The sequence below is a fragment of the Tachypleus tridentatus genome, chromosome 3 (genome assembly GCF_004210375.1).
Source record: "Tachypleus tridentatus isolate NWPU-2018 chromosome 3, ASM421037v1, whole genome shotgun sequence".
NCBI lineage: Eukaryota > Metazoa > Arthropoda > Merostomata > Xiphosura > Limulidae > Tachypleus > Tachypleus tridentatus.
This window is the reverse complement of record NC_134827.1, coordinates 82,526,332-82,548,344: the sequence shown is the minus strand read 5'-3', so window position 1 is coordinate 82,548,344 and position 22,013 is coordinate 82,526,332. Positions and strand designations below refer to the sequence as shown.

The following is a 22,013-nucleotide window of genomic DNA, read 5'->3' as shown; positions in this document are numbered from 1 at the left end:
TCTCATAACTTTGTGACTTTTAATGACTGAATTCAAATCAGTTATCTTCAGAAAGAAATATTGTGATTGGTCTTCTCGATCAAGAAACACAAAGTTACCATTTGTCTTTGGGATATTATTTGTCAAAATAGATTTATGACAATGGCATCTCTCAACTCCTTCTAACTTAGTCTCAGTTGGCTCAAATATTAAGCACTGTTCCAGCCACATCATGTTTTGTTGAAGATCATTCTCTGCTTTACATCAAATCAAAACTTATGTTCTACCATTGGACAAGAAAAACTGTCTGATGTTGCCCTTTTGAATATTGAACAGGAAATAAATTTTTTGATTGGAAGAGATGATCAATTCTTTTGGTCATCAAAAGAGTCATGAAAACTTGTTGCTTATTCAAATTTCATTTAGTCTTATGTTATATGTGTTAGAAAAGTAGAAACACTAGCTGCAATGAAAATTTTATGTTTATGGTTTTTGATTCTTAAAAGCAAATATATGTTGTTACTTTTTAAGAGCCATCAGGGTACTGAAAATTTATGTTTACCTTTTTTGACTCTTAATAACAAAGATATGATGTTACTCTTTTTGGGGTTATGGTTCACATACACACTCACAGAGAAAGACATACACCTGCACTACCAGTAATGTTTCAAGGCTGAAAGGTTACCAGGCAGTGCAGGTACGTTTGGTTGGAAAGTACAGGTAATAAATATACTTATGTTTCTTGTCCACTGGCTGCTGTTGATTTTGGCTGAACTTCTGTCCTCCATGAATAAAAGCATACTTAATTTCTCTAAATTATTCTTTTTGCAGTCTTGTTTCAAAAATTCTCATTTTTCATTTGCTAAGATAATCTACTGCTGCCCATTTCTTCACACCAGTTAAACTGTCTCTCTAGCAAGAAATTGTCTTTTCCTTTCATTTACATATAAGCCTTTGTACATATTTTCAGACTGCAGTACTTGTACCATTTGGTATCCTCTTTTAAAAGGCAACTGTTATCAGAAAAATGTACAAGGCCTAATGTAACTTTTGTTTTTAACAGCTTTCCAGAAAATGCTGCTCCCTTTACATAAGCTTGACAGCTGTTGCTATACAAAAAAGCTTGAAAGTTTCCCTAAAAGTTTACATAAACATTTTTACTTGCTTTCTCCAACTCCCAGGTGTGTTGAAGTTGTACGTTTCAAATAATCAAGCTTTTCAGTTACCTCCCTGGATCACAATTTCAGGTACCTATACCTACTATTTTCTTTTTCAATCTTGTAAGTTAATGGTCACAGCAAGTTCATTTTATTTATAAGGTTAAATATCTGTATCAGACACAAGTAATGTTTGTTGCAATTTTGAACCCAGTGAGGACTCAAATTCATGTTCATTGGATATGATAATTGTTTCATATTTAAACAAGGCATGTAAAAAAACAAAAACAAAAGCTTATTATCTATTGAAGATAAACTATATTTAATAGATACAAAATTATCTCAACCAAAATACTGCTAAGCAACGACAATGTTACCTAGCCTGACTCAACACTATTTTGACCACTAATGACTTTTTTTAATGGCTAACAGTAAGAATTAATGATTTTGTATTTTTATTCTGACTCATCCTGTTTTTTGCAAAGAAATATACCATTAAAAACTGTAGTATAAAATAGGTATGTTCCATTTTCTTTTGTAAGTAAAGATATTACACAGATAATTTGTTTCAATGGAAAAATAATTCCTGTACAAAGGTCTAATTGCACTTTATTTGAACAATTCATATATGTACTATGACAGTGTTGTTAAGGTTGAGACGTTTATTATCTATATACTTCATTCACAGTAAATTTCACATTTCAACAGTGTAATACATCACAAAGAAACTTATGAATAGAGGATTAAAAAAAAAGCATTCATACAGTGAGTCTCTTAAGATGCTGTATAACCAAATATAACATTTTACAGAAGGAAGCCTTCAACATTTTCCTTTGAAACAGGAAGATTTTAAGAGGAGATTTACATAAGCTCCAAAACTTTACACCTACCCAATCTACAGCAAAATTCTTATTATCTTTAGTTGTAAAAAAGAACTATGTCACAAAATCTTCAAATAACATTAATATGGATTAGAAACAGAAAAAGTTCACTAGCTTTTAGTCACAACTTGAAATGTTGTTTAATTGAGAAAAATGGATTACAGCAATTTATTTCAGCTAAATATCTATTAAGTCTTCAAATACAGCTTCAAAGGACTTGTGCTTTTGGTCTATTTAAAATGTATCTTAAAAGCCAAAGTCCATATACAGAGGAGAGTCTGTTAAAAAAAAAAAAAAACTTGTCAAGTGTCATCTTTAAGATACTTGATATACTGGAAATTGCCGTGTTGAGCAACAGTGTATAATAATAGCCATCTGGCTAAACACAACTGATGATGAATATAATAGCTCCAGAGGTATCATGGAACCTAGTACATTGCTCTTATAAAGTATAGATAACCATAATAAATATTTATAACCTGAAATTCCTTGATCCAGTCTGTAAATTCTTCTGATATAAGCAGTAAACAAATCCTAGAAATACTAAAATCAATTAGCAAAAACAAGTTGTAGTCAAATCCTCAAAGTGACTCTTACCTCATGCTTTTAAATCTTGTAGATCTTTCTGGACTTTCAGTTTTAAGTGATAAACACCATTGAAACACCCCAGGTACAAAATCAAATTTCACAAAATACGTAATTGTTATTTTCCAGTAAAAACTGTAAGTGGTTATTCATTTTACACTACCACCTCCAATTTTCTGAGCCACTGTGCTTGATAAGTCTAATCCCCTTCGTACAGGTTCGTATATAATCATATTATCATAGCTAACTAACTTTACATGACATAATACATTTCTAATTTTCATATTTTAGTTAGTTTTATACAAGTTCACTTTACACAATTGTTTTGCTAATGAAACATTAACCTACCTTTTTGTATGATAATAAAAGTACATTATTTTATTTTGTTTAAAAATGTAAACTGAATGAAAACACTGATTTCAAGACATTTAAAAATTATAAAATAGTTAAAGTTCTAATAATAAACATCAAAAATCAGAAGCTCTCTATGTATGACAGGGTCAAAAAATATATCAATCTTTTACAGAATCACTTTCAAAATTTAACTAAACACCTTTATTATCAATGCATATCAATAAACATGGCATCAAACAGTTTGCTTTTCAAAATTTTAATATCATCCAAGTGTTACTTTCTTAATTTCAGAAGAAAACAATTCTCAATCTTCACTCTTCTGTTTCATGTGACATGTCTTGGTTTTGGTTCTCCCCCTCAGTTTTTCAACATTACAAACTGAATGTTGAGGCTTACAACCAATTATAATTAAAAACAACAAATAATCTTCAGAATGAATATAAAGTTTGAAAATCCCAAATTCTTGATTTGCTAATATATCAATATATTTCTAAGGCCCACCAACAGAGAATCTTCCACATTTTCATGCATTTCATGTCAATTATCAAGATCACTATACTTTTCTGATGGATATGTTTGTAGCCAATATAAAATCACAGTACAATGTAAATGAAATTTACAAGAAACCTAAATGCATTTCTTTAATTTGCAGACTCAAGGTGTGCTGATAAGCCTTAAACACACAAGACTGCAGTCCATGTACAGACAATCAAGGAAAACATTAGGCCTCTACATCACAAATTCTCTTTTCAGTTTTATCTTTTGTGAAAAAAAAGAAAAAAGAAATCTAACATATATGTACAACCTAAAAGCTGTGTGTGTGATGGTAAACAATGATAGTTCACAAAAAAAAACTTGTTTTTTATAGCAGTAACAGAAATTTTATTAACGTTTTAACACCCATACCAGCCATCATTATAATACATTTTTACTTCAAGGGGTTTCTGATCATCTACTTACAGAAAAATCACAATATATTTGGAACAATATTTTCTTACCCCAATATAACTTTTGTGTGTTGTAAAATACTTATTTCAAAACTACATGAATTATTTTCTTATCAATTACAGTAATACAAAACGTTAGTAAAGCAAAGCATGTTAGTGCAAACAGGCCTTAACACCTACAGTACATAGCTCTTGTAACTTCAACTACAACTTAACTGTGTTAATTGAAATAATGAAACTAAAGTTTAATATTATGGAGAAAACTTTACATACTAATGCACTTACTTTTATGCAACAACTTAAACTCCTTTCACGCTTCTAATTTGTTTGCCACACCACCAATTCTACCAAGTTCCTTTATAACCTTAACTTGAAAAATGATGGCTTTTCCAACTTCTTGATTAACTGTTAACAGTTCAAATCCAGATATCTTCCTGAATACATGCTGAACAACAAAAATAAAAATTAATTATTCAAAATAGATAATAGAAACAATTCAAAATAAAATTTATTAGTTTATTTGGTAATATTTATCTGTAAAGTTCTAAAAAAAACCTTGCAGTAGTGTGATAGATGTACAAGATTGACAAAAAAACAGAAAGGATATATTATAAATCATGGAATAATTAATTACACTTATTATATGCTAAGGTGTAAACAAGACATTTATAATTAAACCTTTATTTATCATATTTTATGTTAATTTCAAAAGAGATGTATCCAATTAGAGCAACTCAAGCAGCTATGGACTGTCCAATACATTATTTAATACTATATTAAAAGAAGTTGGTGATATCTAACCTATATAAAAGCCATTTTGTGTCACCTCGCACTTGATTTCTTGAAACAGTTGGAGTCATAAAAGCCATAATGCATTTACCTGGATGGAATAGTTCAATTGTTGTCTGTCCATTGTGATTTTAGTGATACAGATGCAAGGGAGCCATGAAGGGCTATGAAATTGTGTAGTGAGTGTTGGTATAATAATCTTAAAGATGGATGTGGGATCACCTAGCCTAGAGCCAGGTGCATACAATTTATTGTAAAAGTAAAAATAAATTCAATTTTAAACTTAAATTGTTTCTGAATTAGGCTATTTCTTGTTATATCAACATTTTAATAAAAAATACCTCTTTTGCAATGAAGACACTAAGAAATCAACTATTTTTGCAGTTTTATTATCTATACACTTCGTTTTTATACTTTCAGTACAAACTTATTTGGTTAAACTTCTGATGATAAGCTATATGACACAAAAGCCATTGTTGAAATATAACAATGCCCTGGCATTTCTACTGTTACAATTGATATCTTATTTTTATCAATAAGTATTCTATGAATATGTCACAAATTCATTTCATCAACAATTTTAATTCTGGCTGGTTCACATTTGACTGACTTGACTGCACTTTTCTGCCAATTTATTAATCAAGCTTCATTTTGCATTTTATTTATTTAAAGTTAGCCATGAAATGTGAGGTTAGGGTATACTATGGTGTGAGGATGGTAGTATTTGCCTCAATTTTGATGAGCTATACACTAGTTGTACCTGTATTTTACTCTTACAGATTGATCAATCTAAAGTGTAATCAGCTAAGTTAGATATTATCATCTTTATTTCCACTTTCAAAAACAAACATTTCAACACATTGAAAGTGCTTTCAAAGAAATGTTAATGACAATGGGCTAACTAGTTTAATTGTTAGTGTTTTATACAACACCTGTTGATATAAATAATATAACTACTGTTTCGTAATTTTAAAAATATCTATATTCAGTTTTATCTTTTTATACTTTAACAGCTAGCTTGAAAAAAAAAAGCATTAACATTCAACCATTCTTGAATTAGATTCAATGTACATTAAACATTTTTCCAATTTTGATAAAGATAGTATGATATACACTTCTGAAGCATAAACCAACTTTTAGATTGAAAATAAGTTGTATCACTTCCAAACTATAACACTGTTAATACTACTTAAAAAACAGAAGTAACAAAAAAATGGTTCATTAGTTTTTGTTGTTTTTTTCTTTGTCTATAGATGCACTTACTTTGGTTTAAAAATGTATCAATGACTTAACCCTTTTGTGTTGACCTCACCTATTAAACTCCTTTCTGTGCAAGTCATGAGGTTTTAGAAAGCAACATTTAAAACTTAATCACTTTATTACCAATGTATTGTAATGAAATTATCACAATTATGCACACTATAATTCAAAGTTTTATATAATTTTAAAGTTCTTTATTTCAAAATGCTATAAAGCTTTCAAAAGCTTTAAAAATGCTTAGACTTCAGTTTTATTAATAAGTGATGATTGAGTGGTCACAGATATGAATATTTTATCTCTATTACTTGAATCATAGCTCATTTAGTGTTCATACAGGTCTATAGCAAAGTGCTCTTGCTATATATTCATCCTTAATTCAAGTTCCATCAAATCAACTACAAGATCACAAAAAGTGTGCTCACCACTTGACAGCAGCTATGCTAGCTTTTTTATTTGGACACAATATCTAGAAACATGTATTTGACTGATTTTATTACCATGAGAAATAGCTCATTTTAAATTAATCTTACAATTGTTATTTTAAAAGCAACACAGTATTTGTTACCAATATCAATAAACCAAAACATTGTTTTATGATTTCATCCATGCTCACAATTACTGTTGTCTAGATAAGTATTAGTTAGATATACAATTAAATTGCATTTAGGTTTTACATTCATATTTTAGTCAATTATGAATTATTTATGTTCTAAAATTCATATTTTAAAAGTTTAATAATTTTTCATGTAACTCAAACATCACCTTGATTCACAAAGGTTAACTTACTACACAAGTACAAAACATTTTCCTCGAGTATCATTGCCAAAGACATTTTAATATGCCCTGAGCACACCCACTGACGTGCATCATAAAGAACAAGAAAATATTAAAAAATAACCTATAACTGATAAACACTTGAAAATACAAGTATACCCAAAGGAAAATATTTTATAATTATATATCAAAAAGTTAAAAGGTATTTAAATATTTCTAGTTCATGATTTTAAACATTTTGCTGTACTGCATGTTGATGATAATGGCTACAGTTACCGATATGATACAGAATATGAAAATATAAACATTTAACTTTTAACAAACATTTGATATTCATTTAGAAGGTTCTTGAGGTTATGCAAATAAGATTTGAAAACTAAGATACAAAAAAAAAAAAAATTTATACTTAGCATGAAAATCATCTTGTACTTGAGCTCCTCAGTGCATGTAAATAACTACAATAAATAACCAATTTTTAACAGAAATAATAGGAAAAGGTCAAAAGTAAATATTATATTTCACTGAAACTTTGTCCATTTAGGAATGTTTCCATCAAGTTTCAAACAACATCTTCTAGTTTTACTTTTAGAATAAATTTCATGAGAGCTAGACAACCTATTTATATTGCAAGTAGGTTGACGTGAAAGAGTTAATTAAGCAACATGAAGAATATACAAGAAAATACCAGCAATATGGAATCCCCTAAGAAATTAATATACAACATATCACATCAAGGAAGATCAGTCTGGCTAGGATAAATGTTTCAAACTGTACAGACACAGTAATGTTTGCATCTGAAACATGAAATTCAGTGTAGTATAAAAATAATTGTCCTTATAGAGGGATTCAAAATATCTTTTGACTGATGTCACTTGCAAGTCTCACAAACTTTCAGTGTACCCTCAAACAGTTGAAGGCAGACCACTCAAGAGAATACAAATGAATTTCAAGCAGGCACTTAGCTATAAAATACAAAAAAAAATATCTCCCCACTTTCAAAGAGTATCACCCTTTCACAAACCACCAACACAAAAGACACACCTTTGTCTAGGACAAATGCAGATATTTATGTACAATATAAAAGTCCCAACTGAATGAATCCACTCAAACATAGGGTCTCATATTATTAGAATGTTGTTTCTTGATCACATGATTTCATCATCCCAGACACCCCTGTAATTGTTAACAAAGATAATTGGGTTTTATTGCCATTTGTGGATTACCATGCAGAATGAAGTTGTGAACCCAAGTGATAAGAGGCTGGGAATTCCATCTGACTTGAAAAACCAAAGTCAGAAGTAAACTGGTAAAACAAAATTGCCAATATTCTGTCCTGCAGAATACAGTATTGTGTGCTATATTAAATTAGTTTTGAATATGCAAATCTTCAAAGCATGTTTCAACTACAGCCATTAGATTATAATGGAATGAAAGTTTTCAGAACTGCATTTTGATATTTGTAGCTGGAAAATGAAATAGATATTCCTGTTATTCCATACGAAGACACCAGTTATGTCAAATGTGAATTTCTGTGTGGCAGAACTACTGAAATGGGAATGAAGAAATCATCACTCTTAGGCACTAAAGGATTATGGAAAGCAATCTGGGAGAACTAATGTGCTCTGAACACTATGCTGCATGGCTGTCAGATAGAATATGACTGAATACAAACTGCAATAACAGTTAGATTCCAAAATAGCTTCTATATTTAGTATTACGTAACTCTGTATGCTATAAAGACTACTGCAACTAGGATGTCAAAGACACTGCCAAATTTTAAGATGCAACTTTCTTAACACCTTGCCCCTAAAAAAAAAAAAAGTATGTGCAAGAAAATAAGTAGCCCTGATGAGACAAATGATTCTTCTAACAGAGAATCAGGATCACTTACAACAGGTGAAAAACAGATTGATCTCTCTTCCAAAGTACAAGTTTTAGGTGAGACAACTTTCTGAAAAAATAAGAAACAATAAGCATCAAAACATAGATAACATAAAACCCTCTCCAAAATGAGATTCATAACTATAATGTGATAGAGTGAACAAGTTGCTACAACTTCAAAATGAAGTCCTACTAATCATAGCAAGAAACCCATATCCCTTTTAGGATAATGCTTAGAGATTTGGGACCAATGAAGAACAGCTTGAAATGGATCTTTAAATAATGCAAATAAAAGGAATTGATGCTTTATCTTATAGCGAAGTAAACTCTAACTAGCTGAGCAAAAAGCTGATAATCCATGGTAATGAAACAAACACATTAATAAGCAACTTGAGGTGCACATCAACTCCAAAAGATAAAAGAAAAATGTTGAAGGTAAAACCACCAAGACATTAACTTAGATATAGATATATTATTTTTTAATATATTATACTACTGTTGATACAATGTTATGGTCAATGCCCTTCTTCAGGTGTCACTAACTGAATAGTAAATCCATAAAAAAACATTCCAAATTACATTTGACAATGTAATAAATGAACATGTATAACAATGCTTACAAACACCTGAAACAGTAATTAGCGTGTGTGTCTATATATATAAAACATACCTCTTTCTATACATATGCACTATTGTTTAAAAAAAAATTGAAAGATACATAATTTACTCTCATAAAACCATTTAAGTGTAGGTGAAACTAAAGTGAGAAATATTACAAGAAACTAAAAATTTTACTTAGCCCATTAGAGTAGAAAGTTCCTAGGTTAAAAATTATTTTTTCTTGTAATTTACTGTTGTTTGTTCTTATGGAATTTCTATACGGGTTAATAAAATATTTGGTAAATCCATGTTAGTAATACCAATTATTGACATTTTAAAAGTTAACAACATTTATAATTATTTCCCTAAAATATGTTCTATGCCTTTAAATTTAGTCATTTTCTGCATTCTTCATGTCTTATACCAAAATGAAAGCAAGAAAGGTGTCAGAGACTTCAGCAAAATAACTCAAAAAGTCAGTCAAAACAAATAAAAAAGGTGTCTTTTATCATGAATCAGCTGATAATTAAACAGCTTCAAATTTATCCTTTCACTAGGAAGCATCTCCCATTGACAATGCAGCAAAGTTTATGCCACATCTTTGAAAGAGGTTTGATCAAACAGTACACATTTCAAAACAATGAAATTACACAGAAAAAGTATAGTAACAATGCATTTGTCAAAGACACCAACCAGGAAATCTTACGACTGAAAACACTGAACTCCTTTATATCATAAATGAAGTGGAAAAACAAAAGACTGAATAAAACAGCAATAAGCAAGCAATATTCTGGATTTAGTGAAATACCACTGCAAAATAAAAATGTGTCACTTAGACATTTCACTCTGAAGAATGATGAGAAACTCATTCCATACCTTAGTTAGAAGAAACAAATCTTAGTTTATCTCATCAAATATTAGTATACTTGTATAACTACAGTTTAACATATTAACTCCAGTAATACAATATTTCTGAAATACATCTGATAAAACAATAATATCACAAAACAATAGGTATAGTAGAAAAAAGTCCTTTATAAAAAGTGACAACTCATGTTTTGCAGGAATTCTAACAATTATTACACAACAAAGACCTTTTTCAGCTGAAAAAAAAATTCATATCCTGAAATATTATTATTATTCTGATAAAGAATAATTTATTCCAAATACTATAATAGTAACACAACAGAAATTAGTACTGAACAAGCTTTTAGCTCATTTGGGTTGATAACATTAATTAACATTAACAGACCTCCAAAGGCCACTGGGCAACATTTTTGTTAGATAAAAAAACAAACACTACACAAACCATTTTTTCTTTATATGAACTGAGATTTTTGAACATTTTACTTGCTTAAAAGAAGACAGTTCCCACTCTCTTTCAACATCAGGGTTACAAAAAAGTAATTTGAAGTAGTAAACTGATTGAAATTCATCACTGCATCTTGAGCTTAAACATAAAAAGCATGGAAGTCTCCAAATGACATGCAGAAGTATTCAAGAACAGTTTATTACTATCTTGGTAGATACTATGCAGCAAGCTGAGAACAATATTATGCCTGTAACTGCTTACAAAGTGTTCCTGTCTGTTCATCCTACTGATAGACTGTTGTGATGTTTCAACTCCCCTATTAAATCACAAGTGAACTTGTTTGTATCTCAATTGAAAGCTAAACATTAAAATGCAATAGAAGCATAAAAGATTGGCAAGAGCTTAATTAATGATGCTGAGAATGTGGATTTAGTGACATACACTGAATATACTTCCAGCAGGAGATAGACTTTAGTACTAGCTAGTATAGATAAATGAAAATGCTGTATTTTACTTAAAAATTTATCTATTAATAAACAAAAACGTGTCTTGAAAATATAGCATGAAACTGCCCCTTTTTGGGAATTTCTGAATCAAACTTATTTTTAATATTCAACAAATTAGTGTAATGAGACCCCTTGGCTCCTGACAGATGTGTTAACTCTAATTAATAACAATCAAAATTTTTAAAAATTAATTCAGAATGGAATTTTTATAGGGGTTAATAAAATATTTGGTAAATCCATGTTAATAATTCTAATTATGAACATTTTTTTCTAATTTATGAACATTTGCAATTTGTATTATTTCCCTAAAATATGTTTTATGCCTTTAAATTTAGTCAATCTGATTTTTCATGATGAAAGATTATGATTACTGGTGTTTGCTACTTCATTATTCAACATCCCCATGCTGTGTACAAGAATAAATAAATAAAAATAAAGGTGGTGTTAGACATTTCACTTTCCTCTACTCTGTAGTTCAAAGTTAGTCACATACTAGCTATTTGATGCCTGACACAGACAGTGATTGTTGTATGCATTTAATATGTATGATTATGCTACTGCAAACAGTCAAGAAAGACAATAAAATTCATTTCTTCTATTCTCATGATGTTTATAAAACCTGTAAATAACATTAAAAATGCCTTTAAAACACAATGGTAAATTGGAGTAACCTAGCTGGAACAAAGTTTAAAAGCCAAAATATTCTTCTGTCTTTGAATAAGTATCACTAAAAAAGTACATTTTCAATTCACTAATGTACATAATTGTTACTTTGAGTGCACCTGAGCTTCAGGTACAGAATTTGAAAATTGGTAATCTACATTAGAACAGCTGGTGTCTGCAAACTGCACCAGCTGTCACCTTTCATGCTACTACTGCCTGTTAATTTAAGCTTGCTCTAATTATTCTGAGGTTTTTGTTTGTGCAGTTTGTACTTCTTCCTTTTCTTTTCATATTATCTGCTAACTTTTCTCTCACTGCATAGCTTAACCACTGAGGTCATATCAAAGGAAGCTATGTTAAGCAAATGGGTTAACATTTTCTTACAAACCCAGCACCCACAATCAACCTTTGTTTGATGTAAATTTGAGAACATTCCTTCTAGTTTTGCATTTGAGACTGGAGCATAAAATAGCAATTCAATTAATGTTAAAATACACTTCCATTTTGTTACTGCATAGAAGAACTGAAAAAATCTCCAGGTTTTCTTACATTTATGTATACCAGATCATAAGGTAACTAATGCTGTATGTGAACAGGTCCTACCACTCAGTTACTTCAATACAAGCATATTTGACACCAGCATTAGACAAGATGACTTCAAAATGTTTGTACAGTTCACTGATTTTAGAAGCACAAAATTTATTTAATTTGAAGGAAGACACAACCTTATTTATGTGCCACTGAAAATTCAGATACAGCTACTCATGATTCAGTATTCAATACAAGAACTATTTTCTCTAAAAAAAGAACTTCTAGTTTTATCCACATGGGAAGATAAGAGAAGCAACAGTTTGACTCCAATATGCTCTTGAGAATGTTGCAGGTTGAAATACAACATAACCAACCTCTTTCTTCATTACACTACAGTCTGTTGCTCCATCTAGAAATACACTGTAAAACTTCTCTTGTTGCAAATCTATCTCCAGTTTATATGCTGATTACCTGCCACAAAAATTGATAACTTGCCACACTGGATACAATTAATATATGTATCACCAATGCCCATGCCATGAAATTTTTCTAGTAAATATACTTATTCTCTTAATATAAACTCATCATTAGCATAGATATTGGAAGTTCAGATTTAGGACTTTGTATTGGAATGGCCTTTTAGGTTGAATAACTTGCAATTCTCAGTGTCAAAAATCCAGACATTCATAAAAATCTTTAAAAAATGCAGATTATTTTTCATATTTTTGGCATAGCTTGTAATACAGTGTTTCAGTGTATCCATCCTTGTCATTATAATACCCTAACCAAATAATGCTGCCACCCTGTTTTGCAAGGTCCTCATTGGCCCTTTTAATGCAAGCAGGTGGATTCCATCCAGCCCACATCCTTTAAAATAACCATAACACAATTGTACTGTAACTTTATAACATGTATACATATCTTTATATTTTGCAATTATCAGTAAACACTTTACAGTTTTTACACACAAAATATAAGATTTTTTAAAAATAGGTTTTAAGATGTTTTAATCAATGCTTTGCTTTCATATTTTTCTTTACAGATGTTCATTATTCATCATGCAAACAAATTTTGATCTTAATATTTAAAATACTTTTATGCATCAGAAAACTGTCAATTCCCAAATGAAAAATCTCTAATTTGCATATAATTGTAAAAGGTTTTCCAAAAAAAACAACTATATTCTATCTGTTATTTTTCACTATTGTATCTGTGGGTTTAGCTGATTTGACCAAACTCATAACTACCATAAAACAAATTAGGATATAAATATAAATTATATGTTTTCATTCTAAAATGACCATAAATTGTTATATGAAACCACAAATGTTTAGTCCAATATCTTCAATCTTATAACACTATACATGTTTATATTTATTTTACTGAACTTTCAGCCATGTCTGATCAACATTTCAAAATTTGCTATGGTGCAACACACATGCACTCTTGTTACTATATTTAATAATACAAAAGTGACCCATACAAAGTGAGACACCTAGGCTTTGTTCTAGTGGACCAGTATTTGGTAAAAAACAGTTGCATTTTGATTATAATACATTACAAATGTATATACATTATTACTATTTACAAATATGTTTTTAAATTTCAGTTCAAAGCAACAATATCTTCTATTTATCAACTTTATACTTGTTTGCTGCTTGAGGTAATTTGCTAAGCCTTGTCATATCTTGTACATGGAAGATGTAAGAGAAAATAATTCAAAACTTACTATATCAACACTGCAGAAATCCTCCATAATTTATCAGACTTAGTAATATAGCTGTACTTGGGTATTAAAAAAAAAAAAAAATGATTTTCGATATGCATTACTCTCCCAACTTTCTGCTACAATTGTACGATGAAATCACAGGTTTTCCAAAGTAAAGACTTCACAGAGGCTGAGAAAACCACATTGAGAACATTCTCAACTTTTTATTGGTTATACACACAGAGAACAAAGCAGGTGTAAGTAAGTAATTGTTTCCGAAAGTGGAAGAAATGGTGGGATCTCCTTGGTTGGTTCACTAAATATAATAATTTCTTCAAAAAACAGAAAAATAAGAGGATTTAGTTTATATTCTAGCCTGTCCATATCATAAGTTAAGTTTCCAATTCATAAAAAACACTAAACTTTGTAGTCGGACATCACAAACATAATTTGAACAAAAGCTACATTCAACAAACCTTGCAACACAAAAAAATTGATATTTAGGGGTTTCTTTTTACCATTTTCTTTTAAATTAAGAAACATATATATATATATGCACACTAAAATTTAAATTATAATATTCAATTTGACATTAAACTCATAGGAGTTGCATAAAATTTTGAATACAAGTGTAATCATGATGACATGCACTTCTCTGACCAGTGACTAGAGGAAGAACTATAAATGCAAAGTTAATCTATTTCTGAACTGTCACATTTATTCTTCATAATGGAATTCCAGACTGAACACTGAGTGTTTATATGTATTGCTGAATTTTTAGAACTTCTTAAATTAGTATTTCAAACAAAGAACTCGGTAATACAAGAAGACATCGCAAATGGCAGCACAGAAACAGGACTGACATTAACCTTATCACCAGGTTTTATTTCCAAGTTTCATCAAGGTCATCCAGCTTAAGAGCTTTATCAGTGTTACTTAGGAAATTTTTACTGCTGCTTATACTGTACCCGTTTTGTTTTCAAATCTAACTAGGCATATTTAGCTGTTGAAGTGTACCATGCCATACAGAATGCCCAGTACTGACAATTGTTCCAGACCAACACTGTTTTTGTGTGGACAATATACGTTTCTGACTGCTTCTTAACAAGCTTGACAGCATTGGATATTCCAAAATGCTAATATAAACTGTTATATTTATCACACAAATAAAGATAGTGTACAAAATATCCAATAATCATTCTTTAAACAACTTTAAAGTTTGAATTTAAGTACATATGGCCAATATTTAGCTTCCCATCCTCCACATGCAAAATTTGTAAGACTTATGCAACCTATTGAAAGCAGCAAATGGATATAAAATTTGGCATCAGAAGAGATAATTCTTTGCTATACTTCTTTAATGTTCTATGTTTTATGAAAAATAAGTTAAAAACGTATTTACAAAATAGTAAATGTATAATCTATTGTAACTGAAATGTTACTATTTTACAAAATACTAGTTCACTAAAACAGTCAAGACAGGTCACTTTGTAAATGTTAGTTTTATAGTCTTGAATACAGTGGCACAAGTACATATACACTGCATCACTACAACTTCTATGTTGCTAGCAAGGCACAGGTGAAAAGTTCAATATAATAAAAATAAATATAGAATGTACATGGTTACATGATTTAGGCTATTTAGACTAAACATTTGTATTTTTGCATCATACTTTGTAGTTAGAAGGTATAATTTACATTTCCTTTTTTTTAATGGTGGTTATGAGGTGGTTAAATTGCACAACCCATTACGTTAAGGTAGAAAAAATAACGGATAAATTATAAAGTTTTACAAAAAAATGAAATATATTTAGGGGGTTGTAAACATAATGAAAATGATACTTGAACTTTTTGGGACAAATAGTTTGTTGTTTTTTTTATCACAACTTGAGAAATCACTTTCCAAAATAAATCAAGCCTGTTTCATTCAAACAAATTTTTAATAAAAGTACTTCATCAAATAACTGGATTTTTTGTGTATGAAAGAACTGTAATGTTTCTAAAAGCCTACCAAATTTTGCAAAAATACACATAGTGCAATAAAAAATTAAAATATAAATACTTGAGGTGTGCAAGAGCATGTAAACTCTCGTGTATCACATACTGAACCTGTTGTTAAAGCATTAATGTCTGGTTTGCATGCACTACAGTGACATTTTTTTACACAAAAGCTATGGCTGTTTATAGTCAAGTATTCAGCAACTTGACAGAGGGGTATTCACATCTTTTCTTTGTGTGTCTAATAGGTATCTTGTTTTACCCATGTAAAAGACTGGGCAGTTGTTTTCATTGAATTTTGTATACATTTCTTAGGGGACTGTTTATGTTAGTTTTTCTTAGTACAAACATTCATACTTTCTTCAAATATATGGACTCAGAATGGGTAACTGATTCCTTATCAGGTACATTAACCACCCTTGTTTTTCAAAATCATATTGAACAACATGTCATAACATTTTTTACATTAGCTTTAATTATATTTTTCTCAAGTAGAATATTTTCTGTTGGTTCACAACCAAACATTTTTCCAATACATAACCAACATACACAAAAATATACAATTTACTGGTGAAGGTGGAAAAAACTTCATAATAAGGTTTTACACAAATATCATACAAGCCTCCAGGTTTCAATAAAAAAATCTCCAGTAAAAATACATGTAATGGAAACTAAATTCAGTTCCTAAAAAACACATAATTCACCAAGAAATATTCATGCTCAAATGGATCGAAAATTAACATGTAGCACAACCACTGACATATGAAGAAACAACATACTTAATCCAATGTTTCATTAACACTAATCAATTCCATTCCAAAATATTTATTCAAACCATATGTGAGCTACTTGCCACAATTTTTTTTTACAAGTCCCTGAACAGCAGACAAATACCAATGGATTGGAAATTAGCTGGTATCACTCCTACCTTTAAGAAATGTAATAGAAGTTGTCCCAGTAATTATAGACCCATCAGTCATACATCAACTGTGGGAAATGTTTTGTAACATCTATTAGGTTGAGGAATAATTCGTGAGCGTTTTTAAATAATTTCATTCAAGCATTACATGCAAGACTATACAATACTTCAATGCATGAACACATTACACCCAAAACATTTATTATGATACTTTATTTCATGTAATACCTAGGTATATAGTATGCATTGTTTTAAACGAAATTGCAAGAAATTAAATGCGAAAAGCAGATGGTGTCGAAAATGCTCGATTTTGTCCACTTGACATTCCATTTAATGAGCTGAAAATGAAAGCAAAAATTAAAGACATATGAAAATCAAACACACCATCTATTAGAGCAGAAAATTATCTACCAAATGATATGAAATATTTTGCGAAAGCATTTCATTTATGAATATATTTTGTTAACTTGAAAAAACGATCACGAATTATTCCTCAACCCAATATTAAAAGGTGCTTTGCAAAGTCATTCAACAAAGTTGAGAATGTTACTGGATAGTCAACATGATTTAACTAATGGGAATATCTTGCCTTACAAATCTGACATTTTCTGAAAAAACTGCTGCTTATGTAGATGAGAGTAAGAATGTAGATTTGGCATATCCATATTTTCAGAATGCATTTGACAAAGTATCAAACAATAGGCTTGTAAAAAAAAATTATCTAGAAATGTGGAGGATAAGTTAGAAAATTGGATAGAAGAAAGCAGAATGTTATTACAAGTGGACTTCAGTTAAAACTGGATTAATATAACAAAAGAAGTACTTGAGGCTCAGTCTTGGGACTTTTACTCTGATTTACATCAAATACATAAATTGAATGCAAACAAAATTTATAGTCAGCCCTTATCATTTATATATCTATCAAGCTTTCTTTTAAACTCACTCAAATTTGCTACCTCCACATCTGAAAGCAGACAATTCCAAAGGCCAACCACCCTATCTAAAAAATAAAATTGTCTTAGCTGAAGACCTCCACCTTGCCTAAATTTCTATTTGAGTCCCCTAGTTCTCCATTTCTAGCTGTTAACAATGAAAAATGTTGATGCATCAACATTATCAATTCCTTTTACAATCTTAAACACTTCAATTAGATTCCCCTCTTTTTTGAAAGAAAACAATGTGAAATGATTTCAATCTCTCCTCATATGACCCCTCTATCCCATGCAACATTCTAGAAACCTTCTATGAACCCTTTCCAGGTGTTGATGCAAATTACATGGAGGCACAGTAACAGGTGGAAAGTGCCATAGAAAATTTCTAAATAGTGTTTATATTTTTCTTTCCAAAAAATGTGAAGTAAAAGGAAGAATAATCAGCCAAACATAATACATGAACTCCCCATGAATTAAAGCCTATGCTTTCACAGTCAGCATCATTGACCCTGATACATGATTTAACTGACTTGGAGGCTTGTGTCAGAACTATTGTCTATTTATGGCAGGAATTTTATCATCTACTATATTAAATCTGTAATTTATATCAAGAAATTAAAATTGGGATAACAAACATTTCTATAACAAGGGAGAAGAAACAACAGAAGTCAAATACAATAAATTGAAACTTGAACCTCAAATTGATATAAATATGTGATCAAACAAAATGTTTTTATTTTGTAGTCACATGAATAACAAGTTAAAAAATGTCTACACACAACAATAGCAATCAATAAAATGAGGACTATTTTGAAGTGGTAGTATAGATGGTGTAGTATGACTGGTCAAAGGTAGTCACATGATCAGCAAATGTTGCTACAAAAGTGAAAAATATGAATGGCTATAAAAAACTGATCAGATGGTGGGAAATTTTAGCTGTGGTCAGAGGGCAAATCCAGATCAAGATAGCTTTGGGTAAAAGGAGGTAGTAGTGCTGCTTCAGAACTAAATTCAATCTGAGAAAAAAGTGATTTAGATATTGCATACAGAAAAAGTAAATCTACAAAAGAAGTTGGATTAGAATAAAGTTTTTTTTATAAGATTTAATGAAATTATTCATTACTGTACTTTGGATTGGTCAGTAAGTTTAAAGTTTAAATGCTTGTATTTAATAATAATATATCATAACTAATGCATCAAACCTTTTACAAATAAATGCAAAATTACAATCAGCTTTACCAATGGGAACTAACATCTTCTAATATTTGAATCTTATTTCTTTAATTGATGAAACAAAAAATCTACAGGGTACTTTTTAATTTTCAAAATATAATTTATATTGTATTTTTATAAGTTCATAAAACTTTCATTCCAAAACTAATCTTGGAAGTTTTATTATAGTTAAGTTTCAAAATTTATTCATCAATATTATTTTAATACATTTTAGAATACTTTGCTTATTACATTTTAAGTATTCCACGTAACAGATTGTCTTATAATTTTCAAGTTAGTAATATGTTTGTTAAAAGTATCAATAAACTATTTTCACACTCCAAGTAAATTATTAACTTCATTTACATTTCCATTATTTAAAAAGAAACTCATCATTGAATAATAATGGACCGACTAGAACATTATATTAATAATTAATGTAGGCCTTAAGATTTTAAAAGGAAATATTTTATAGAGTGATTAATAGTTTGAGAAATCTGCAAGTCATTAAATATTTTACATTTAAAATTAATTACCAAATACAAAGCCTTTAATCAGTGGTTTCTCTTTTTCAAATCTTGATAAATCATTAACTTTTAATCAATATTTTACAATGTCTTAAAGCAAGTCTTTTGCATGATCATTTTGAAAATTATAATTTTTTTAATTATATTAGTTCTCTCATTTTAGGAAGATTAACTTCATACATCTTTTTAAGAACAATTTACTTTCATTAATACTATAATAAAAAATGCTGCCTAAATAACTCTATTCTAAAAAATCAATCCATTTTAACTTGTTTTTCCCTTTCCTTAATTTTATGAGAAAAACTATGACAAGAAAAAATTGCAATACAGTAAATTTTACTGCAATTTAAAGCATCAAAATTATTAAAACCTTGGTTTAATCCATATGGATATAATGTTTTGAATTTCAAAATATAAAAGCTCTCTTAATGAAGTCTATTAGCTTCTTCATTAACAATGTCTAAGTTATTTCAACAGAGGTAAAAGGATGAATTTTAAAATGCTTTAATTCTATATAACTCATCAGATCTTTAATCTGAGAGCTACACAAGTTTATACCTACATGTAACAGAATTAAAGTTTGACCCACATTTTCCACATTACATTGAGTAAATTAACAGCTAAGCTACATTATTTCACAGAATGAATTTGTATGAGTAATAGAATGAAGTGTTTACAACAGGACATGAGGCACTGTTATTGTATTTTATAACATTAGCAACAATATAATTACTATAATCAGCTCACTGAGCTAAACTATAGTTGACACAATTTGTTTATTAGTTAAGGCAATGCCACTTAACTGCATGAAGACTCAAACAAGTAATTAAAAAGCTTGAAACAGTCAGCAACAAATCACATTAATTGAAGTATACATATAGAAAATTTGTGTTAGTTATCACAGGTTTGAATTTGCTGTTTTTAAAGAAGTCTTTCCTGCTCTCTAAGTATTAATTTTATATATATATATATAAAATGAAATAAATTGCTTCAATACTATTAATTACCTTAATTGTTAATTAGAATAATCACTAAAAAAATCAATTTAATACAAATATTTTTCAAACAAACAAGCCAAGGAGGTTTCTTTTTACCAAATGAGTAGTATGCTCCAAGATAAAGTATGTCACCACAAGGGAAAGCTCACGTCAGTTTCATATCACATACATACTCAAATTCATTTGCTCCAGACAGAAGATGAATCAGTGCTTTATTGCAACTAAAAATTCATAGCTGAACTAAATGAAAAATGGAATAATGAATGATAACAAAAATACAATAAACTAGAACCTGCTATCTTACAGTAATATACCATTAATGAATACAAAATGTTTTTCATGCATTATATGAAATCAAGAATTTTTTGTTTATTTCTATCTTCATATCTGTTCTTTTAGCAAATACAGAATATTTTCACCCTTCTTATAACACCATCCATCCATCTAGGATCATCCTTAAACATAGGGGGTATGAGTGGTATCATTGTAGTGGGTAGATGAGATTTTGACTTAGAGGTATTCAATTATAATCCCATAGATGGTAACTTTGCACCACTGATCGTTAGACCAGACATATTACTACATGTCTAAACCTATGGTTCCTCTCATAATGAGCAGGATTATTATAACAACTAGTCATCAGTAGTGTAAAACTAACCTTTAATGTGAAAAGTATTCACAATTCATGAAACTAGTTAGTGTTCTACATTCCTTTTTTTCTATGTTATCCAAGTTTCAGCAGTGTCTACCATGACAACATAAAACAATATCTGTACGTACCATCAGCTTTTATACCTATTATAATAATACTCAGTTTTTGTCCATCTAATAAAGTGTGCACACCTTACTATCCAAATGCACATCCACTTCATTTCAATGGATCTCAGCAAAAGGTGGATATAAACATATAGGGTGGCCCGTAAGTCCCAACCCATCGATATGTTATTATGTTATATTCAATTATGCATGTATCATAAATTTTCTTTTTTTTCAGAGAAATATGGCTGATGTAAGCCCATTTGCACTTGAAAATGTCTCACAGAACATAGAGTCACATAATATTATGCAGCGAGAATGAGGGACAGCACACAGATACACAAAATATATGGATGGGTAGGGACTTACAGGCCACCCTGTACATTAAGACATTTTGTATTATACATTAAAAGCATAAAGTTTTTAAAAGGTCTAATGCTAGGTCACAGAATAACTAGTTTATTTACAGTATTGAGTATGCTAAGTTTCTCCTTAACTAAAGAAAAGACAAAAATGTATAGAAGTTAGCATTAATTTCTCTTCATCAAATAGTCTGACTTTAATAAAGGCTTAACTAATGTTAGACCTAAGACAAGTAGATTTACAGTTTTCAGTGTCTAAAATTAGAATTATTTTGTATTGTTCAAAAATCATATATGAAGTAGAGAAACTAATTTGATAACAAATGTACTACAGGTACCTGCTAGTTTATATTCTAAAGATGACTAGTATGGATATTAAAAC

The 22,013-nt window shown here is 29.6% G+C and overlaps 1 pseudogene across 1 annotated transcript in view; it reads right to left on the bottom strand.

Annotated features, from left to right (window-relative positions):
* LOC143247354 (F-box/WD repeat-containing protein 7-like) overlaps window positions 1–22,013 on the bottom strand; it is a 109,673-nt pseudogene that overhangs the window by 74,484 nt on the left and 13,176 nt on the right. The window contains exon 2 of the transcript XR_013026526.1: window positions 4,189–4,348. The product of XR_013026526.1 is annotated as an F-box/WD repeat-containing protein 7-like (transcript). The remainder of the gene's footprint in view (window positions 1–4,188; window positions 4,349–22,013) is intronic.